This window comes from Mus pahari, chromosome 21 (assembly GCF_900095145.1).
Source record: "Mus pahari chromosome 21, PAHARI_EIJ_v1.1, whole genome shotgun sequence".
NCBI classification, from domain to species: domain Eukaryota; kingdom Metazoa; phylum Chordata; class Mammalia; order Rodentia; family Muridae; genus Mus; species Mus pahari.
Genome location: NC_034610.1, coordinates 7,650,403 through 7,669,169, shown reverse-complemented (window position 1 = coordinate 7,669,169; position 18,767 = coordinate 7,650,403).

The window sequence follows — 18,767 nt, the reverse complement described above, 5'->3', positions numbered from 1 at the left end:
AGTTCCGATTCATATTTGTAGTCTAGCCTAACTCATGCAAATTACAACTGCTTGGTCATAAATGATTGTAAATAGTTTATCGTTAGTGTAATTATTTGAAGCGCTGGTTCCTTTCTTCACTGATACTAATTAACCTCATTTGCTCTTTTCTCAAATGAGAGCCAAGTTTCTTCAAGAAGTAGGAAAAGCCAAAGGAGTATGTCCTTGAACTGCTAAGTTCTTTTTATAGGCAGTTTATTTTTGCTCAAAATGCTTTGTAGATGGAGAAATTGTGTCATTGTCTGTAATGAGTTTGCTCATTTTTCTGTTTTTTTTTTTAATATAGAACAATTCTCACAAAGCTTAAAATAATTCAGTTTTTGTGCATTCACAGTGTAAAGTTGACATTTGTTGATAACTGACACGAAGAAGTTATTTAGAGCCGAGAGCTGTGAGCCAGCTCTTTCCCAGTACGGAGGACCGCCTGCCCCCTCCACGGAGGCAAATTCACCTTGGCCTACAGAATGTAGTTACCACTCAGGCTATCCCTGCAATATGTGGTGGACGTACACCTTGAGAAATGACTCCATGGTCAGAGTAAGGCCAGTGGTTCTATACACATATGAAATGGGAAGTTTTAAGGACAGTCAATGGCACATAACGGGGATACCAGCGGCTGTCACACCCTGCCTAATCTGTGCAGGAGATTTTCCTGCATGTAAACCGGAATGAAAGCAACCAATCAAATTTCTATGAGCATCCTTGCCTTTATTTTTCAAAACTATTTTTTTTGAGACATGAGATGGTGACTTGTTTAAACTAGACAGCATTTATAAAGAAACCGTTTGGGGGACATTTTAGTGGATTTATATCCAATACTTTTAAGTGCAATGGTTTAGATCTTTAATAACCCCCCAAAACCCAGACATTAATTTTTGTCACCAGCCCTTGGCATGATTTGGAGGTGGCAGAACCTTTCAGAGGCGCAGCCTGGCTAGGAGGCTAGCGCCTCTCTTGGTCTGTTGGCTATTCTCGGGAAGACAAGCCACGTGTCCAAATGCAGTGACAGTGTTGAAGGTGCACAACAGAGCCATGTGACCAAGGCCTGAAACCTCTAATAGTGTAAGCCTTCTTTAAAGCTGACTGGCTCACGTATTCTGCCAAGGTCATGGGATGCCAACTAACAAAGTAAGTCCACATACCAACGAGTTGCCACTTGGGATGGGGGGAATTATACGATGGTTTCGGTGGGCAGGGGACAGGGGTTGCAGAGTGGGGGTAGGCAGGTTTGTGTGTCCTACTGAGTGCTGGCAACAGTGCTTGCCACAGGGGGAAAGTCCTACTGAGTGCTGACAGGCAACAAAAGCATTATCCTCACCCACACAACAGCAACACTAGGCAAGATGCAAATGAATGTCAAATCCATTGGTGTTCTGAAGCCACAGGCAAAATAATATCATAAACCTTCGAAGCATGAGCCTCCTGGAGGGCTTGTCTCCACCTCTCTGCTTCCTGAAGAAGCAGATGTGAAGTCGGCTGTAGGGAAAATGTGGGGGTTCTCGATGACTAACCCAAAGCTGAGTGTGGGCTAGCCCAAAGCTGCGTGTGGCTTAGAGAGCATGGCTTCCCTGTAGACAACAGCTATAGGTCAGGTTTGCATATAACTGCAGGCTTTTCCTTGGAAACTATTAGACTTCTGACTTCCGGAATGCTCTCAGGGTTCTGAGAAAGCCTCTCATTGGTCCTCTGTGGAAGCATGTGGCTGTCACCTGCGTTCTGTCCAGATCCACCTACCTCATCTGACTCAGGAGTAAAACTAGGGGCAGAGACAATGGCCCTGTAGGCTGAGGGCATCTGCACCTTTCTTTCTAGATGACTGACTTTCTGTAGAAAGTCTAAATGCTTTTAACACAAGTTCTTAAAACCCCTTCTAACAGGTCTAGTGTTGAGTTTTAGCATCTCTAGGTAGTCCTAACTAGCACTCTGTGCCATTTTTACAACCTGGCCCTCTATAGTTCTATTGGTAGGGTTTGTATTATGTATGTATGTATGTATGTATGTATGTATGTATGTATGCATGTATGTTTGTATATTTGCACCACTTTGACACTCAGGGGTCTAGAGCAGCAGGCCTTAGCTGCCTGGTTGTACAGGGTTCATGATACAGCTACTAGAAGGGCTGTGGGCTGACGCACCTTCAGTTCATGGCCTCCACCCTCCCTCTGAGACACATCTTCACACCTACTTGTCTACAACCCAGTGGTCTCAGCCTTTGCTAGGAAGACTTCGGGGTCACGTGTGGGCCCCACTCAAGTAACCCAAGCTGTGCCTCCATCTAAAAATCCCCAGGGTTCTCAGACCTATAAATCCCTGTGACCCTGTGAGTTTCCCACCCTTGGGTTCAGGGACTAGGGTGTGGAGGCTCTGGGACCAGAATTCATCACATCCCCCCCCCCCCCCATGGACTCCAAGTCACTCCTCCCTTTTTCTTTGCTTGCTTTTTATTCCCAAGACACTCTCTCCGCACTTACATTTCCTCAGCCAATTCATGGTTTGGCCTCAGAAAAGTCTTTTATTTTGAGCTGTTTCCAATTTTGCCTCCCTTTATCCACACATATAGACATGTCCCGTTAAGAGGGTATTCAGAAAAAGAAAGAGCACAATAAATAATGAAAAAGGAAGAGAGAGAGGGAGGGACAGGGAAAAGGGAAGTAAAGGAGGGAAGAGGGAGGAGGGAGAGAACAGACCCTCCCCTAGCACTTGTCTTTCTTTTCTGCCACTAACATATTCTGAGAAAAGGAGGAGGGGAAAGGGGAGAAGCTGCCAGCTCCTCTCTGCCGATGGAAGTGTTGCATCTGAAAGCAAACTCATGGCTGCCCTGGTCAGCTGACGTTGGCTTCAGGGTAAACCCAGAATAGTGACCGGGACTTCCCAGGCTGTTCCCATGATGCACAGTGGTCCTTGCTGTTTCACGGGTCCACAGAGAAGATGCCAGGGTCCTTTGTCTCCTGTACCCATTATCTTGCCCCATTATGGGATGAGTTGTGGTACAGTCCACTGTGGCTGGGTGGGAAACGTCTCTCTCTCCTCTTTAAATCTGAGGGGACGCAGGGTGCTGAAGGCGCTGTTAATTTTCATGCACAGCGGTGGATTGGCCTCTACTTGATGGTTTTGCCCAGGGATGTGCAAGCCTGACCTCAATGAGCTCATTGGTTTTTGCTCATACTTTCTCAGGGAGCCCACTGGGGGCATTCCACTGTAGAGTCAGGTCTTCATGGAAAGCCATTGGACCATTTCATGAGAGGCAGTATAAGCAGGTTTCCTAGGTCCCAGCCTCTACACATCACAGGTGACTGAGGGGCAGGGCAGATCATGGTTGGAGTTATTCGTGATCATCGGCACCTTCTGATAGGCAGTAAGTCATCCTCCATCCTTTGTTGTGGGCTCAGTTCTCAGGAGACAAACATACCCAGGGGCACGGGCATCTGCTCTTCTTGGCTGGGGGGTTAAATGGCCACAGTGATACAAGAGGTCAACAGGCTCGTTTGGAAGTTATGAGCTTCATGCTCCTTACCACTGAGAAATGATTTGGACTGAGCAGCAATAGCTGATGATGACTGTGTATATATATTTTCCAAATTAAGGACAAACCGGGGCTCTCTATTTTAACTTGGATTTTCCTAAAGTAAAGATAACTTGTGATATATTAACAATTCAAAAGCTTTTCTGGAAGGAAAAAGTAATAAAGTAAAAGAAATGTAAGTTTTCTCCTGAGCCTGCCTCTAAATCTCAGCGGCAGTACAAAAGTCATTAGCAACCTACCAGTTCTCTATATAGGTGAGTTCACTGAAGGCCAGGGCCGGTCTCATCCTGGGACCTAAAGGCCTCATGGTTAAACATCTTATTCACTTTAATCTTTATTCTGATTCATCTGAGAAACATATATTATTTGAAAAAATATGCACAGAATAATTAAGAACTAAAACGTTGTAGTATTTACCATGTGGAATTTCAAACACAGTTCTATATATTTATTCATTACTACATAAAACTTGGTGTGTTGCTCACATATATAAGGAGTGGTCTCTCTGACAAATGTATGCAGATCTGTGACAACATTTGCCAGGGGTGTTGTTACGGTTAGTTTCTGTCAACTTGACTCAAGTTTGAGCCATCCAGGAAGAGTGAACCTTATTTGAGAAAAGGCCTCCATCGGAATGGCCTGTGAGCAGGTCTGTGGGGACATTCTCTTGATTGACTATCGATGTGGGAGGTGGCAGCTCACTGCAAGCGGGTTGGTGTTTGCCACTTCAGGTAGGAGGTTCTGGAGTGTACAAGAAAGCAAACTGAGCCAGCCAATAAGTAGCACTCTTCCATGGCCTCTGTCTTAGCTCCTGCCTCCAGGCTTCTTCTGCCTTGCTTGAGTTCCTGCCCAGACCCATAAATGATGACCCGTGAATTGGACGTGTGAACCAAAGGAGCCCTCAAGTTCCTCCCCAAGTTGCTTTTGGTCATGGTGTTTTGATACAACAATAGATGCCTAACCACGACAGATGCTGTGGTAAGTGGCTTCAGCTGTTGACTCTGGACAAACTAGAATCCCCTGAGAACACCCTCTTCATCCTGTAGACCTGTGGGCAAGTCTATGGGGAGTTGTTTTGTGTGCCTTAATTGATGGGGGAGGGAAGATGAACCTTAAATGCAGGTGGCGCCCTCTAGTGACCACTCAGGGGAAAGAACACAGTGGAAGGAATACTTTCAGTGGCAAGTCCATCTATCTTCTTGTTGCAGCTGCTGGTTGTTTCTCTGATGCTTGAACCAGCTTCTTGGGACATTTGAACAAGGACCAAAGGATCTTCAGGAACGTCATATGCTTTTCCGGTCAGCAAGGACCACTGTGATACCAAACCTTGTGGATTGAGCAATTAGTGAGTTCTGGGCTTCTCCGGGTATGAGGCAACCATTTTGGATTACACCAACTATTTTGAGTAAGTCAATCTAAGGAATTCTTCTTTAAGAATTTAAGTATTTACTGCTTTTTTTTTTTTCTGTTCCTCTAGAGAACCCTGACTAAACACAGGTGTTTATTATATTGTAAAACTGCATGGCATTGTGTGAAACTTCTAAGACATCCTATTGTCTCCCTTTCTCCTGTCCTTCCTCCTCCTTCTTTGTTATCTTGGCATCAGCGCAGCACACATTCGCCAGGGAGGGTCACAGGGCAGTGACCTGCTTAAGACATGCTTGCATAGACTCAGCGTTGAGTGTAGCATTAGCTATTTGCAATTCTGCTTCCTCAACAGGGGTTGTCCCCTGTGAGCAGTCCATCCAGTACTCAGGTGATGTCATGTGAACCTTCTCCCCTTAACTGGGCAATAAAGGCTAGAGCCTGTGATTGGGTAGTGGAGGGGAAATTTGCGATTTGAGAAGGGGGGGGAGGTAGATAGGAAGAAAAGAACAAGAAGGGAAAGGGAGAGGAAGGATGGAGAAGGGAGGAGAAGGAAGTGGCCATGTAAGAGGAAGAATGGGGAGGAGGGAGAGAGAGAGAGCCGCCTTGGGGTAGGAATAAAGAAAACTTGGCCCTGAGGGCTGGCCAGTTGGAGCTAAGAGCAGCTCAGATGAAACATAGTAATTAATAACTTGGGTTAATGATAGGAACGTAGTTAGAAAAGAAGCAGGGCTGGAGGGTAGGCAGCTGCCAGCTATCGTGATGCCTAAGAAAGATTTTAAAACGTAAGGGCTGTGTGTGCCTTTCACCTGGGAACATAAATTATCAAAGGCAGGGATTTTTAAATGTTTAGTATAGTTGGGACCCCAGCTTTGTTTCTCAGTCACTGGTGATAAACACTCAGAGACACAGGACCTTGATCTCTACCTTCAGGTTCTTCTCGTACAGGCTTGCCTATTGATTCTATCTATCTATCTGTCTGTCTGTCTGTCTGTCTGTCTATCTATCTATCTGTCTGTCTGTCTGTCTATCTATCTGTCTGTCTGTCTGTCTATCTATCTGTCTGTCTGTCTGTCTATCTATCTATCTGTCTGTCTGTCTGTCTATCTATCTATCTATCTATCTATCTATCATCTATGTATGTATCTATGTATCTGTTTATCTATCTATGTATCTATCTGTCTATTGTAGAGGTGGGACACACGTGGAGGTTAGAGGTCTCTTCTTCTATCATGGGTGTCTCAAGTTCACACTCAGGTTGTCCATCTTGGTGGGCAGCCTCTTTTCTTGCTGAGCCCTCTTGCTAGCCCCACTGACTTGGATCTCCACAGTAAACACAGAATAAATAGATGCCCGGACATAGAAATACCATAAAGAACTAGACTTTCATCTGGGTTTATTTCTCTGGGATATCCAGCCCTCTGTATATTGGTGCTTCCAAGGGTGAGGGGAGCTCTTGAGAACTTTAGGTGCACACTATCCGGTAGGATACGGGCTAATAGTCTCCAGGAAGATGGGGCCAGTTTTCGTCGAAATCAGAGCCATAGGTGTCATCTGCACACTTGTCACAGGACGTGTCTTTCTGAAAACAAGTTGGCCAAACCTTTCCCATTGTTAATCATCATTAACTTCGGTCTGCTTTGCTGCTGGGGAGATGGCACTTCATTTTTAGAAGGTCCAGATGCTTGGCGAACATCTGCGTTTGCCTCAGTAGCTTGCCTGTATCTGTTGACAGCACCCATATAAATAGCCAGCCTCGGAACATCAGAATAGCCACAGAATATCGGAATAGGCAGCATCGTGATGAAAACAGACTTTCGCCCCAGATTTTCATTTTCATGTCACCCCATTCACGCTTAGGTCTGCGAGGTTAAATGAGCTTTGAGTTGTTTTGTTACCTTAGACTTCCCCAGGGAGATTATGCCTGGCTATATGAGCCCTGGTTGGGAAGAATTTCTCTGTCCCAAATGATCAGAACTCAGCCAGACCCACTGTTTCTTATCCACTTACCATTTCTAAGGTGGGCCCTTCAGTTAGTCACTTAGAGCAGTGGTTCTCATGCTTCCTAATGTGTGACCCTTTAATACAGTTCCTCATGTTGTGATGGCCCCCCCACCATAAAACTATTTCATCGTTACTTTATAACTGTAATTTTGAGACTTATGAATTGTAATGTAAATATATGTGTTTTCTGTCTTAGGCAACCCCTGTGAAAGGGCCATTTGACATTCCCCCCCCCACCTCAAGAAGTCAAAACCCACAGGCTTAGAACAACCAACTGTTTCAAATACTTGTGTGAGTTTTGAAGACCAAGAGGTTGTGATTATATTCCCAAATTTAAGGTATATAGTTTAGAGTTTTTCCCTGATACTGTGTACCTGCACCTGTGATGAGCTGGCATAAATCAGTGTGTCCTGGTGTCTGTCTGATGGTCCATAGGTGGTGATGCATGTACCTGGAAATTACTAGAATTGAAAACTTCACAAATATTCCCATACATCCAACATTGAATATTAATTTATATTTTTACCCAAATGTTGTTTTTCAGATGCAATAGAGTCTCTAATTATAATAACATTATTATTTGATGACATAAAGGGAACCTAAAGTCTCCTCTTTTATTCATTGGCTAATTGCTGGAAAAGCGTTTACAAGATCCCCAGTTTTCTTTGATGGACCACCATGCCTCCCTCACCGCTGATGATGTTAAAAACTGCTGTGGACTGGGGCTTTGTGTTTGATGTCATTTGTTGATGCCGGTGTGGATGTTTTCTGTAGAATGGATGAGGATACATCATCGGTCAGAGTTTCTTGAGGTCAAGGTCAGACTCAGAAATTGGGAAGCCCACGAGGGGACAGGGAGGTGGGTGTGTGTTTTCTCCTGGGGGCGCACATGGATTTTTTTTGTGTATGTTTCTATCAGATGTTAGGGGTATATTCTACATTACAACCAACATTGGCTTTCCAATACAGAGGGAATCTGTCTTCTGAACTTTGAAGATTTTTTTTTTAAAGATATGATGTGATAATAACACATGGTATTAGTAATGTGGTTTTTAGATATTAATTGTGATCTTTGTAGGAATTTTAAATTACAATTAATTTTTTCAGTTACATTTTAGTTGAGGTTATTTTTCTTTTAAATAGAACCTGAAACCAGTTCAGTTTCCCTTAATCCAGATTTCATCTGTGTCACATTTAACAGCATTATTATTATTATTTCTTTAATCTCAGCATAAGATTAGGCTTTCTGTTGCTAGTTCTTGAATGTCTCATTTCCTTCTATGCTGGAACCCTCATTGTTTTTATAGATGGAGTTATAGATGGATGTTAGTGGAATTTCCAGATAATAAACTTAACTTCTTGTTTTTTCTTTTTGCTAATGGTGTCAGTCCTCGCTTGGTTCCCCGTAAAATCATCTTCTACTACTAGGGGATAGAGAAATGAATGGTTCCTAGTTAAGATCACTTGTTCTTCCAAAGATCCCAGGTTTGAATCCCAGACTGTGGAACTGATGCCCTCTTCTGGCCGCTGAAGGCACTGCATGCAGATGGTGCACATAAAATACATCTATCTAAAGACAAGCAAACAAAACAAAACAAAACCAAAAAGCCCATACACAGAGCATAAAATTAAAATCAAAGATATTTTAAGGACTAGAATTTTGCACGCAAGCCGGTTTTGAATATATGTACCTGTACAATCTTACTTTCTGTGTGATAAGCTATCTAGTCAAGATTAGATTTATTGTCTTCGACTTTAAGGTGGGAATGATACCTCTATTTTAGGTATTTTCATGAGGAATAATTGAAATAAAGAACGTAGAACACCCAATTGGATCTAAAGCTTGACACACAAATGTGTATGTTGTTTTATTCTGATAAAGTTCTTTTATTCTGATAAAGTAAGTTAAGCTATTGAGAAAATCAAATGATTCAGTTGTCAACCCAATTCACTGAAAGAATATCAGTATTGTCATAAGGCTTGAAAGTATTATCTTTAATAGTTTTTCTTTGAAGAACATACTAGAATTATCTCTTGAATTTCCAAGCCTACTGTAGACACAACCCAGGCCTCTACCATAAGCAGGCCTGTACCTACTGCTTCAGAGCGCCTGTCTTGTGCATTCTGCATGTGAACAGTGTTCCCTGTGGGTCCCCTGGGAACCTGCCAAGTGACATTGAGCATCTCTGGTGGGTGCCTTTAGTATTCTACCCAAATCCATTTGATGTGATAGTGACAAAGGGCAAAGGTCAGCCCAGGTGCTGGGCACTCCTGCTGCATCAAAGCATTGTGCTGGGTCCTTGGTCACAGTGAAAAACTTACCTGTGGAAATAGGTTCCCATGACAGTGGACAACACATGCTGCTAGCTGGCCTGTGACACACTAGAGAAACCAGGTAACAGACAAAACTAGTGACTGAGCACGCTGAGAGGTAAGATTCTGCACACCCAACACATAACTTATGTGCTTGAGCCAGTGACAGAATTTTCCTGTTATTAAGTGCTAATTAATTTGTCCACTAGTTTATAGACCTGCTGGATGTTCCCTCCTCATGCATATTTGATGACTTTGGCTAAGTAATTAAAGTTTCCTGAAGAGCTTGTGTTTCTGCTGTGCATGTGGCTTATCTCTTTTGGGGATTCTGTCACTAAAAAAATGCAAACTGCACTCAGAGAGGGCCACTGGCCCTCCAGCTGGCTTCCTCCACCCAACCTAGGGAGCAGGGAAGCTGGTCTGCTGCGGCCCAGTTCCAACTGTCTCCTGAATCCACAAAACTTGCCTGGAAACCATTCTTGCGTACAAGCCTCATAGAGCCCGGCAGCGACGTGAAGTTTAGAAGAAGGCTCCTGTTGCCTGGGTTCTTGAGATGTTAAGCAAAGGACATTCATGCATATGCTGATTTTTATTAATCTCATGTTCTTCTATTTGAATAAGCTAATGTCCTTCAAGCAATTATGTTCTTCTGCTCCTGGAAACCAAATGTGAGGATTGAGCACAAGGTGGGTCTCACTGTCACCTCAGGGCACCTACTGCTTTGTGCTGATGCCTCACTTCGACTTTCCACACTGTAGCCATTGGCTCCCATCTCTCCTCTGGCCACACTGTCATTTTCTCTTTTGTCCGTGGAATTTTGTGTAAGCCAGTCAGCAAGCCCGTTCACAGCATCATGGCTAACCTGCCCTTCTTCCTAGCCCTGGTCCTTCTGTAACAATGTTGCAACATTTTCTAGAGCAAGACCCCTTGTTTCTTAAACAGGTTCCGGTGTTGCTATGTCTTATTAAACCCTACTAATTTTCTCCTGAAGGGTTTTTTTTTTTTCTTTCCCCTACTGGAAAACACTGAGAAGTCACCATCAATGCACTATTACCCTGTGCAATGCCAGGGACCCACGAAAATACAAACAAGAATCACACACTTGGGCAAGAGCTAGCAGAACGTTATGCTGTCACCATTTCAGATTTGAAGTTGAAATTGAGACTGCTTGCTTTTCACTGTTTAGTGGCTTCACCCATTGGTGTGCTCCAGAAAGCTGCCTTAGGAGGATGCTGGTGGCTGCTTTTTCATATACATCGGCTGGGAAACATTTCCTTTGTTGAGAGAGTGTTTGGAGCCCTTTAAGCTGTTGTCTTTTGTTGCTTTTAGGTCACATATGTAACTTATATGGTAATGACAAAGACAAATCTAATAGGACTGGGAGTGACCAGAGATTTCTCCAAAAGCAGTCGATGGAAGATGCTCACTATGTTTAACCATTTGGATAGAAATAAAAACTGAAGTGGCTGGTGAGTCACTTCATACCCCTGAGTAGGAAAAAAAAAAAAAAAAAAAAAAAGGAAAGCAAAACAACACAAACCAAAAAAACTCTCATCACCACTGAGATGGAGAATCTGGAACCCCAGATGTCCCTGACTGGATTTTAGGAAGTAAAATCCCTATAAAAGCAACCAGAGAATTTTTTTTTCATTGATAAAAATACTTACCATACAACCAGTGATTCCTATCCCCCACAGGAATTTACCAGAAAGAGACTTGAAAACACATTTGTGCACAAAACAATCTGAACAGGAATGAACCATAGCATTGCACACAAGAGTCGAAACTAGAACCATCTTAGATATTTATTCACTGAGCCGGGCATACACAAAATTTACTAAATCCGTAAGTGGAATATTTCTCCGCCATAAGAATGAAATATAGGCGTATGCCATGACAGGGCTAGGACTCAAAGCCTGTGTATATAGAACACATCAGAAAATAGCAAATATTGTAAGGTTCCGTGTCTGTGGTGAGGATAAAAATGTGCTGGATACAGAATGAGGATTAGAGACCAGTGCTGGGAGAGGACTGCTGGCTGAGAGAATGCTAATGGGTGAAGACCTTAACTGTAGAGAATAATGTTGCAAATAGAGTTATTAAGCTGCCACATCCTCCCCCACTGTATACTCTAATAAGTAAATTTTATGGTGTGTGAATTATACCGTAATAAAACTGTTATTTTAAAAAGCGAAATTAGAATTCTATCACCAGCATGCAGAAGTGCTTACGGTTCCCTTTCCCCGGATCGAACTGTTTACTGGATGATACACTGTACTCCTTGGTTCTTGATATCCATTGAGCACAGAAGAGACTGTAGCTCGTGGAAGAGCGTACCTATTTATCAGCAGTTGTTAGCCACCACCAAACAATTGTATGTGTGCCCCTGGCTCTGAGCACTGTAATTTCAGCCAGCTATACGGCTCAGAGTTAAATCCCACAGAAGGAATAACCAGGCCGATGACTAAGGGCTGCGCTGCCTCACAGAACTGCGCCTATCCCTCTCCGCTGCTATTTTAGTTATGTTTAGTTGACATGACTTCCACCCATAAGCTTCCCCAGCTTGGCCGTTGACAGGTTCATATTCAGCCGAGGAAACATTTCTGGGAGTGAGCCTCCATGTCTGTGCTTCTTGAGAATGAAGGGTAAGCTTCTCTTAGTGTAGCCTGCCAGATGTTGCAGGCAGAACGGTGTTGTCCTGAGCACCTTGGAACTCAGGAACACAGCACAGCTCCCCGTTGAATTTCAGACGCAGCGACCCTTGTTCAGCAAGCAGACTAGAGACCGCTCATCTGGTCTACCAGCAGAATAATGTGTATGTAATAAGGGTTGGGGAAAATAATTCAGGGTGTGCAGATGAAGCTTGTCTTGCAATCATGAAGACCCGAGACCAGATGCCCCGCATCCGGATGAAAAGCCAGGCTGTGTGGTATGTGTTTATTATAATCCTAGCCCTGGGAAGGGGAAGGCGAGTGGCTCCCTGGGGCTCACTGGCCAGCCAGCCTGTAAAAGACCATGTTGCAAGCAAAAAGGTAAAAGGCTTCTAAGCACAGAACTGATTTCTGTTTGGTCTCCACATGCACACATACAGATGCCTGCGGGCACCCACATGCAAACACCCACCCCCATGTGAGGATGCACACATTTGTGCGTGTGTCTGTGCAAAACCAGACCCATAATCATAACAAGGTCGTAAACAGAGAAGGGACAATTTGAGAATTCAGAGTCTCTTAGAATTTTGTTTAGAAACTACATTTCAGAAGCCAGTCCCTTGCCAGGCAGGCTTTGGACCATTTTGTTTAATCATGAAGACCAGATGTCCTTTCAGCACTGGAAGACCTTTGGCTAGATGCCAAGGGAGACTGTAGCATTTGAAGGGATATATTCATGGGTCCTTGGGGGTGGGGGGTGCAGCATGAGGGTTGGATCTGGAAATGACATTCTTCTACACAGTTATGCACACCTTTATGTAATAGCTGCTGTGTCCTTGGAATGTGGAATATAATCTCAGCGGCACCTGGCGCCTGCTTCCTGGGAGCTCAGAGCAGGGAACATAGGCTCGACCCTGTTCTGGCATAAGATGACCTGTGGTGAATCCCACCACCAGGCAGCATGAGAGGAGCCAGGCAAATTAAAGCTGTAAACAATTAGCCCTTGCTAGGTATGTAGCGAGAGACAGCTTGCACTAAGGGATCATACTGAATGCGTGGCTTGGAAATGAGCAGATGGGGAGGGATGTTGACATTAGAGCAGAGCTGTGGCAAAGGCAGGCAGGAAACAGTGCTTGTGATGGTCTGGGGGAACCATACCAGGGGTACCACCAAGCCACCGAAAGCTCTGTTTTATACCGAGACCCTCTAACTTTCTTCGAATGTAAAACTATAACCGCACACAAGCAGAGGCGAGAGAAATGGGTCCCAGACACGGTCTGATTACTCCTGAGTTCTCGACATAGAAAGACCCAAACCCACATGCTAACATTTTCTCTATCCCAGAGACGTTTTGGAATCCAACACAAATGTCAACCAATTTTACTCACAAGCATTTCGAGGGGAGCCTCTTCGAGATACAAATTCTGGAAACACGGTTGCGATGATTGCGTTATCTCATCAAAATCAGTGCAAGTAATGGGAGTGTCAGCGGCAGTGTCTGAGAGGTACTTGTCACTGTGTCGTATTTGACCATGGCATCCACAGACCAGAGTCCTTCTGGTTTCCCTTTGGAAATTTTTGTCACCGTGGAAAGGGTGCTGTAGCAGACAGGAGTGCATGGGCGAACTCAATCCCTTGCCAGTTGTGTATACCGACTTAGCCACTGTGGTTTGAAGGGATGTTCCATGAGAGGGCCACATGGAAGCATGGTCCCTATGACTTTTCTGTTTGTCAATTCGGTACAAGCCTGGCTCATCTGGGAAGAGGGAGCTTCAGTTGAGAAAATACTCCCATCGACTTAACCTGTTGGCAAGCTTGTAGGACTTTCTTTTTGGTATTGTTTTGTTTTGTTGATTGATGACAGGTATGGGAAGGCTCATAATATTACTGTGGGTGGTGCCAACGCTGGTCAGCTAGTCTTGGGTTGTATATGAGAGCCGGCTGAGCAATCCATGGGGAACAAACCAGTAAGCATTGTTCTTTCTTAGCTAGGGCTTCAGTCCTGCCTTCAGGCTGTGGACTTGAGTTCCTGTCCTGGCTTTCCTGGATGACAGACTAGGAGCTATGAGACGAGATAAGCTCTTTCCTCCTCAGGTTGCTTTTGGTCATAGACACGAGATGAAAGGTTTATTCTGCCAGGCCTCCCACCATGGTGGACAGGCTACTTCATCATGGACGGGAAACTTCCAAACCATGAGCCAAGACTGTCCTTTCCTCTTCACAAGTTAACTACTTAGTAGATTGTTTCAGTCATAGAAGGTAAATTAACACAATCCCTCTGTTCCATTGAAGGCCTACGGTTTCTGTTTCCAGCCTGTAAAATTGAAAGTAGCACTTGCCTAAAGGGATTCTGATGGGTCCATTCTGTATACCCAAGGGCACACTTTGTCCATGACAGAGTGTGGTAACCATTGGCTTTCCATGTTTTACCCCCAGCTTGCATTACTGTCTTAGGCATGTGACATTAATACTGAGCTGACTCATGTCCTGGGATGTGGTCAGATGACAGCATAGCTGTGAGCATTGCTTCGGGAGTGAGAGGTTTCCCAGAGTAGGTTCTGAAAGAAGAGTTGCTTTTGATGCTGTAGCTGAAAGGCAATGCTTCTGTATTCAGGGTTATGCATGCAGACTCCATAACCAGAAAAGGCATGTAGATGGCTCTTTATTCCTCCTTACAAGAATGTTGCAAAGGAATTTGTCCGTTGATACTTGCTCCTCATGTGCAAATACCATCTGAGTACTAGAATTACTTTGGAAGTCTGTCCGTGTGTACACATTCCAGAACTGACCACCATCCTATTGAAAGAAAATCACCCAAATTGTTCCCAAGAGGTTTTTTTTCTCTTGTATCCTCTTATCCCCATTTCTTTGTGAGGAAACCAAGTGGCTCTGTGTGAGAAGAACTCTCACCCCCAACTTCCCTTCCCATAAACACAGTATTAATGATGTTAGCTTTCAGTGAGCTGAAGACATTTTCCTCTTTGACCATTGCGGCTTGTGAAAACTCAATGGCTATTCAGCCATGATTGTGTTTTCTCTGCATTTTGTATTTGTATTAAAAGGAATTGTCCTGGTTTTCTTTCTGTTTCTATAATAAAATATGGACCAAAAGCAGCTTGGGAGGAAAGGATTTCCTTCGCTTATGTTGGGGGAAATTGAGGTAGGATCTCAATGTAGAGCCTTGATGCAGCGGCATTTCATACTGGCTTGTGACCTAAGACTTGTGCTCAACTTGCTTTCTGATATAGCCCCAAACCACCTGCCTGGGGATGGTGCCCACTGCTGCCCACAGGGGTCTACATGAATTAGCAATCAAGAAAATGCTTCACTCGCCATTCTCCAGGCACTGACTCCTCAACTAAGACTTCTTCTTCCTAGATGACTTTAATTTGTGTCAAGATGACAGTAAAATCCAGCCAGTATAGGTATTTAAAGAACTGGAGATGCTTTCTGCCCTCTGATACTCATATTTGAGCATCAGTAATACCACAATTTGATGTTTTAGATGCAAAAAAATTATTTAACTCCTTAATTGTTAATATACTAAAATAAATAAGTGGTCTTCCTTATCACCTTGCCAGGATACTAGGGAACCCAACCGTGAGTTTAGATGAAGATAAAGGATGCTTGGCCACTACCAGATCCTGACCAATGCAGATGCAGATGCAGATGCTCTCAACCAACCACTGGCCTGAGCACAAGGACCCTAAATGGAGGAGATAGGGGAAGGACTAAAGGAGCTGAAGGGGCCTTATCTGGCATCAATGCAAGGAAAGACCCTTGGTCCTTGAAGGCTTGATGCCCCAGTGTAGAGGAATGCTAAGGCAGTGAGGCAGGAGTGGGTGGGTGGGTGAGTGGGTGGATGGGGGAGCCCCTTCATAATAGCAGGTTAAGGGGTGATGGGATAGGGGTTTATAGAGGGGAACCCAGGAAAGTGAATAGCATTTAAAATGTAAACAAATAAAATATCCAATTAAAAAAAAGAATATTAAAAAAAAAAAGAATGCTTAGTCAATCAACCAATATTTCTTGGTATGTTTGTTTTATAAATTTTATTACAAGCCAAATGTGAGAATTTTTTTTTCTTGATAGGAACATCTCAGACAATAAATAAAGGATGAATAAATAATAGCCAAATAGTACCATCTCATGAGTGTTGATGGAGCTGGGCCCTTGACCCTGCTGATTCCTGGGGTCCAGAGAGCTCCCTTGTCTCAGGTTACCCTGCGATACAGAGAGAGGGGCTGTACCCTTAGACTTTTTAAGAAGGTACTGGATACTTACCAGCAACTGTTCTGATGCATCCTGTTGATAAAAGTGTCTGGTGGTTTGGGGGTGTGGCTCAGTGTGCAGTGGGCTTGTCTAATATGCACTGGGTTTGGGGGCTCAGTCTCCAACACTGCATAAACGGTGTGTGGTGGCACTTGCCTGTGATCTCAGCTTTTGGGACGTGAAGGCTGGAGTATCAGAAGTTAAAGGTCATCCTCAGATGGTGTGGAATGAGTATGACGTTATCCTGGGATGCACAAGACCATTTCTCCAAATACACAGGGAAGTCCCCCAAATCGACATTAAACCCCATCCCAAAGATCCAGCTTAATTATCGTATAATGATATTCTATCTCAGATCTTCCATCTTAAAAAAAATAGCTAAAATTGTTTGAATATGTGAATATGTTTGCGTCAGTGTTTGGGAATGTGGATGCGTGAGCGCAGGTGCCCGGAGCTCCGGGAGAGCTGAAGTTATGGGCAGCTGTGTTTCACCCAACGTGTATGCTGGCAAAACAATTTGGGTGCTTTCAGGAGCAGTGGGTGTTCTTGACCTCTGAGCCATGACTTGAGGCCCGCAGTATCAGTGGTTATTTATAACTATAATTATCCATGAAATCCTGGAAAAGACAAGAAACATTCTGCTCAAGATTTTGAGAGTGTCCCCCCACCCCACCCAGCCTCCCGGTGCTGGAGCTTGTAGGCAAATCACTGGGCAGTGGTTCACACCCTTACATGGAGATCAAAGAGCCAACGCCAAGAGAGATCCGAAAGTAGGATGGCCTTGTGTGGAATGTGATGATGAAAAGCTGTCTCTTCTAGGCTTATTAAGCAAAGGATGGGATCATGGGAAAAGATTTCTTCTGGTTTTACAGCCCATGGTACCTGGCACGCCACGAAGATGATGAAGGAGAATAAATAGCCATTTGTCCATATCTATATTTTGAAGTCTGCTATTGCAGATAGTCTCAGGACTATCCAAACATAGAGCTGCCAGCAGGGATACATTGTGGGTGGAAATCCCTACTAGAGAAGAAACCGGGGTACCACGCAAACCATGGTAACTTCAGCAAACTCTCTGGTGACACTCACTCCGTCCTGTGGTTCCATCTCATGGTGACTTTGCTAGTAGTGATCTGCACTATTCTGTTGAGGCATTTACTAATATTTCAATTGTTCATCAAACAATGTCATTTTCCTGAATTAAAACTAAAGGATTTGTCAGATGCCCTTTGAACAACCGGTTCCACTGGGTTGATAAGGGGCTCTCTAGCTCATCAGTCAGTCAGAAAGCGATGGATGCAGAGGCTCTGGAAGACAGGTGACAGGATTGAGGATTTCCTCTCAGTCCCAGCAAATTCTCACCCTGAAAACACAGCAGCCCACTCAGCGAGGCACAGGTAAACAGCCAGGGTCCACAGAGAACAGCCGTCCATCTCCCCAGCCCTCAGGGAAGGCAGCTGACATCTGGCTCCTCCTCCTCTTTCGCTGTCATTTTGTAACTGGAAATTGATTTTTTTTTTTCCAGGAGGTAGTTGAAGTGACTGGGCATTATCTTTTCGATCCCAATGATCTCCTTCTTTTCAGCCCTTTAGATAATCTCCACCAACATTGTGTGTCCTTGCAGAGGATGTTCAAAGCCAGAGATAGTCCCGATAATCAAGGCAATTTGTCGCAGGATTATCATATGCTTAGCAGAGTATAGTGGTTTGGAACAACTTCACTTTGATTGTGAACAGACAGCTTGATGACTTTATTTCGTTTATTCCTCGGAGAATCCTAGCACACAGGCTGCTAACGGAATTGGGAAGCTCCACGCCCATTTTAACAGCCCAAGCATTAACTAGCCTACTGGAAACATTGGAAAATAAATCATCTTCAGTGGCTATTATTAAGTTTTTGTCACAGGAGAACACAAATTATGAGACAGAAAATTGTGTCTCCTCGATTTCCATGTATGGGTGATGCACTTTTAGTCTAAGGAATTTTTGAAAACGTTGTCCAGTTGAATACGTGGGTTGGTTGGTTGGTACTATTTGGCACCTAAGAGAAGTGCATTCTACGTTTATTATTTTGTTTTGTTTCATTTTATGTGCATGGCTGCTCTGCCTGCTTGTATATCTTTGCACCCACAGAGGCCAGAAAGGGAGGCTGAGTTACCTGGAATCACACTTACAGATTGTTGTGAGCCGCCACACGGGTGATGGGAACTGACCCTGCTCTTGTAGCAGAGCAGCCAGTGAATGCCCTTAACTTCAGGGCATCTCTCTTGCCCCTAACCATGTTTGCTTTCCTGATGTCATTCCTATAACCATGCAACTTCTAAGCAGCATTTACTACAGTTTACCCTTATTCTTCACCTGGTCTAAACTCGGAAAATATGGACCATCCCCCGTCTCGACATAAGTGAGCTGGTGACAGGTCTTCTGTACCTTGTGACTTTGGATCTGATGGGGGCTCATAGGTGACAGAAATCCGACATGGTTACACTTGCACATGATGTGTATGCCCTGCTTTCAGGCGTGGTTACACGTGTACACGGTGTGTATGCCCTGCTTTCAGATGTGGTTACACTTGTACATGGTGTGTATGCCTGCTCTCAG